The sequence below is a fragment of the Helianthus annuus genome, chromosome 3, assembly GCF_002127325.2.
Source record: "Helianthus annuus cultivar XRQ/B chromosome 3, HanXRQr2.0-SUNRISE, whole genome shotgun sequence".
Lineage (NCBI taxonomy): Eukaryota > Viridiplantae > Streptophyta > Magnoliopsida > Asterales > Asteraceae > Helianthus > Helianthus annuus.
The window spans coordinates 155,131,820-155,137,315 of NC_035435.2; positions in this window are offsets into that span (position 1 = coordinate 155,131,820).

Genomic DNA, 5,496 nt, shown 5'->3' on the forward strand with positions numbered 1-5,496 from the left:
TTTCAACTCTTTTACACTCTTGCACTCAAAAGCGATATAGTCGGAGCTCATTCAGGCCTTCCGCTCATTCTTTAGTTAAGTGTCGGTCTGGGGACTGATTCCTATCAAAGAGACACCCGATTTATGGGTTGAACCGGAACAACCATCAAGAATAGTTAACTAATCAGACTGGGGTGATTTCCGTCCGATCGGATGACTTGGGCTTGATGGAGTTCCCATTGTTTAACACGTTATCATATCGTCTTGGTCAAACCGCAAACTTTCTAAACTTAACAAAATTTTTCCAAGTTTCAAAACGAACAAGTCACCAAACGGACTGTCGTCCAATCGGATTGCCATCCGATCGGATGATTTTGAACTCAACACTTAAACATTTTTACAATGTATCAAAGATCATCAGTTTCTGACAAATAGTCATCCGATCGGATGACCATCTGATCGAATGACTATTCTGTTGTGAACTTGTTCTGAAACGTCTCACTTAGAACAGATCGCCATCTGAGCGAACGAACATCCGACCAGACGACCGTTCGACCAGAGGACTTAAAAGGTAGAGATACTTCTCTGATTTTAAAATGCTACAACGAAAACTTCAAAGCCATCATACACAAACACATCCATCCCAAACGAATGACAATCCGATCGAATGGCCATCCGACCAGATGACCATCTGTCCGGATGTCATCCGATCGAATGACCATCCGTACGGATTGTCATCCGATCGAATGACCATCCGTACGGATTGTCATCCGATCGAATGACCGTTCGTCATCCAATACACGCGACACCGCTTAACGCACCATTCATCGCTTATGCTATCGTTCTGTAATCAGGCTAACTTTCAAGCGCTCCCTTCAATCCAATCCAAGGCTGTGTTATTCATTTAACACAATCTGTGAGTGATGCGTGTGTAGTGTAATATATTTTAGGTGTATATTTTAAGCCATTTTACACTTTTTAGCCAAGTTTTAAATTTATAAAACACGATATTTACGAACACTAAACACACATATGGGCAAGTGCACCCATCGTGAGCGTAGTATAGTGTTGGCAAGATACCGAGGTCGTCCAAGGACACAAGAGCTTTTAGTACCGGTTTATCCTCAACGTCTAATCAAATCAAAAGTTAGAAAAAGGTTTTTAAACTAGAAAAAAAAAAATAAAACTAACTAAAATGCTGAAAAATAAAATAAAAGTAAGACAGATAGACAAGATGAATTACTTGGATCCGACTCGTGTGTAGTGTAACCTTTGATTATTTCCGCACTTTTGCACTTTTTAAGAGATTATCTTAGTTATTGTAGTAGGCCCCTCTTTTGAAGGTGACGTTACCCTCAACCCAGTAGTTTGAGTCAGCAAGGACAATCCTAAAGGGTCGGATTATTGAAAGATAATTAATTAAGTTATTAATGCATAATGTGGTAGGCCCCTCTTTTGAAGGTGACGTTACCCTCGGCTAAGTAGTCTGAGTCAGCAGGGATACAGTCCTAAGTAGCCGGGTTAAAGTTTTTATAGTAGCTTAACTTATGATGGGATCAAAGAGTTTGGACCCCCGCCATCCAATACCGGTGGGTATTGATGGAGGTCCTACTAAATTTGACCCAGGTCCTTTGCAGGATCTATACACTGAACAATGGCAAGACTCTTACCAAACCGTTCCCTTAACCCCGACCAGGTAGCCAACATATCTCCATATAGACCGTGGAGATATGAATGGTGAAAATCTTTTATTTTATATAGACAGTAAAATAATGCCAAGACACCACGGACAAACGATAAGGAAGAATCGTCTTCAACATAAGAAACTAGTTATTAAAGTCATTAATACATAACCAAATAAAAAGTGCGAAAAGATTAAAAATAAAAAGTATTACACTAAACACTTGTCTTCACCAAGTGATGTAAGAGACTTAGGCAAACATGGCCTTTGATTGTCAATAACTCTTACGATCAATCTTGGATCCCGAGACGACTCACACACTCTATGATGGACAATGGATGATGGTGGTGGATGATGATGTTGTGATAGTGGTGGGTGGTGGGTGAAGTGTGAGAGAGGTGGTGTGCCAAGGGATGGTTTGCAAATGAGCCAAGCACCCCTATTTATAGCCTGAACAGTAGCTCGGGCACGGCCCCGTGTCCATCCTCCTTCTCTTTCTTCATTAATTGCAGTTTTTCTGCATTAGTTGACCACGCCTCCGTGTCTGCTGGGCACGACCCCGTATGAAGAAGCGTATCTGTACTATCAAGATTTCCTCAGATTCTGCGAATCTTAGAGTTGACCATGGCCCCATGTCCGATGGGCACGCCCCCGTGGTGGGTGATAGAAGCTTCTACAGCTTTGTCTTTTCTGCTGACACTTGGGCACGCCCCCGTGCTCACTGAGCACGAGGCGTGTTCAGCCTTCGGTTCTCTTGTTTTGCTTGGGAAGATGCTGTCGTGAGGTCGGGCATGCCACGTTTGTTCCTTATGTTAGATTTAGCTGCCTTTTTGCTTCTTTTGTTCATTTGAGCCCTTTTAATCCTAAAAATACAAAAGGAAGACAAAAACACACTTTTTCCAACATTAGTACTAAAAAGGGGTTAGTTTTATGCCACAATTGATGTAATTTACATGTTGCATTTTGTGCACATCAAATACCCCCACACTTGAATCTTTGTTTGTCCTCAAGCAAAACTCTTTATAATGTGGCTTTACACTCCTATATGGAATGGGTAGAAGAGAAGGTTTTTGGGTTTGTCATAGAGTGTCGGGATTTCCAAGATTCTTTATTAAGTTTTATTTTTATTTATTTACAATCCTATTCGTCATCATTTATTAAAAACATTACATAAGATAAATTACTTATTAGGGCATAACATGCCTTTTTAAAATTCCATTTATATACAAGTTCACATACCTCACGGGGGATCAGTCAACACTCGGCCGAAGATGTATTTTAGTGAATCACTCGAGAGCGGCATGGAACTTACTCCTACCATAAGCTTGCCAAGCAATCAATTCTCCTCCTTTTTAACTATACACCTTTGTAAATATCAAGAGGACTTTTGGGTGAAGGGTTAGGCTTGGGCTAAAGGTGGGTGGTTGGGTTAGTGGTTAGTAGAAGGGCGAAAAGCGTAAAAAGCGTCGGTTTTTGGAAGACTTTTTATTTTTCATAACTCTTTTTTTTTAATAATCAAGTTATAAGAAAAACCGAGCTTTGTTACTAAAATAAAGGGTTTAAACTGAAAAATGGTTTAGGTGGTTTAAAAAAGGTGTTTGTTTTGGGTTGAGAAATGAAAAGGTTTAGGCTCAAAGGGGTTAACTAGGGGGATTTTGGGTAGGTGGCAAAAAAAAAAAAGAAAAATAATGGTGTACAAATAAAAAGGGTTGATCCTAATGCCTCCATCATTTACTTACTTGGGTTTAAGTTGGTAAGGACCGGGAATGTATCGTCGTGGCAAGTTCTAGAGTCGTAAGAACCAAGCGGCTATTCACACCAGAAACGAAAAATTTGCATTTAGTTTAAAGATATGTATTTGTATGCTCAATAAAGGCTCAAAACTCACTTTTTGTGTGAATGGGTTTTTATGTGATCAAGTATATATAATCAAAATTTTAACTAAACTTGTCATGCCGTTTCATAATTTTCTTATGTTGGTTCTTTTTATCACGACGCTATCGGTTGTAAATTTGTAAAAATATAACCTTTTTGGAATTTGAAATTCCCAAATTAAACCTAGACAAGTAAAAAAAATGAAAATTCTTGAAAAAAAAATTGGGTTGATTAGCAGTTCCAATAGAGTTTTGTGTAAGGCTTATTAATTAGGACTTGCAAGATTCAAGGTTTTAGCATCCCCCAACACTTAAATTACACATTGTCCTCAATGTGTCCCAAAAATAAATTTTTAGGTTGATTGAATGTGTAAAAAGGTGTAAAAAGCAAAATTTTATGTTACTGGGCGTCTGGACACGGCCCCGTGTTGGATGAACACGGCCCCGTGGTCAGATCGCCAGTAACAGAAACTTAGAGAAGGTGGACACGGGGGCGTGTTGGTTGGGCACGACCTCGTGTCTGGAAAAAATCTAAACAGCAGGTCTGGGGAAGTGGGCAGGGGGCGTGTCGGTTGGACACGACCCCATGTAGACAGTCTGCAAAGGTGAAAAACAGGTTTCTGGCTTCGGTTTTCCTGTCCAGGATTTAGTGGTACTAATATTTAGTACTCTAAGCCTCGTATGTACCTATCTTATCAATAAACACTATACCAAACCATCGCAAACATCCTAAATTACCATAGTTCAACATGCACATCATCAAGTTAAAAAGAAAAACAAATGCAGAAAATTAAAAAAAAAGAGTTAAAGGAAAGTAAATTGTTCAACACTTCGGCACGCAGGCCGGAAATTGTTTGATAGAAAAGAGGGTTAACCTGTGGGATCACCAACCAGCTACTTCCATCTCCACTCCTCCCGCCTAGTCCATGTCCTCGTCCTCGTCATCACCTCCTCCTCCATGCCCCGCCATGTACTCACGGATGCTACCAATGTCATCCTGAATGTCGGATATGTTTCTTTCAATAGCTCTGACCCGAGAGTAAGTGTTGTTGGCGAGGTTGTAGGTGTTCCTAGTGCACATGAGGTTTTCCTGCAATAAGTCATGTAAACTTTGGAAGCTAGGAAAACCACCTTCTTGTGAGGAGGATTGGCCCGAATCACCGTGAGGCTGGTACTGGTACTGAGGAGGTTGTTGAAATTGTGGAGCGTGAAGGACTAGTGCCTCTTGTGGGTTCCATGCATGCCCTTGGACCCTTGGAAAGCTTACCGACCCGTCTTCGGCTTCGTAAATCAAGTTCATGGAGCGGCAGATGTGTATGTCCACTCTTCCCGACCATGGGCTCTTTTGGAAGGATCGGGGCATGTTCACGAAGTGCTTGAACAGACGGTATATCCACCCACCGAAGAGGATAGGGGTGGGTGGAGTGGCAAGCTTGTTCCAATGCATGTTTCGGAGTAGGAGGAAAGGAACATCGAGGTGTCTGCGGTTGTGAATGCAATGGAGGACTATTAGATCTCGCAACCCAACGACGCCGCTGCTATCATGCCTTTGACTAAGAGAGTAAGTAATGACCCGGTGAATGTAGCGATAGAGAGGGTCTCTTAGCTTGGTGCTCTTAGTGCTGCTCGGATTGTAGTGGCCATCTCCTATTCGTGCCCATGCAGCTTGGCGTTCGTTTTCTCCTAATTCTCGTACCCCTCCAGTGTTTTCTTCATTGCCCACATCCTCCTCCGAATACAGCCCAACTATAGACCCAAACTGCGCCATTGAAATCGAGTACTTGGTCCCTCCGCATCGAAATTGTACCCCATCACTATCAAATGGGTCGCACCTTGAATTGAACACGAAGGTGCTATAGAACTCCAAGTTATACTCGTGGACCGAGCGATGGCGAGTGGTTAGGGCAACTCTAAGTGGGCCGGTAACGAGGTTGTTAAACCGGTCAAGTTGATTCACCGTTG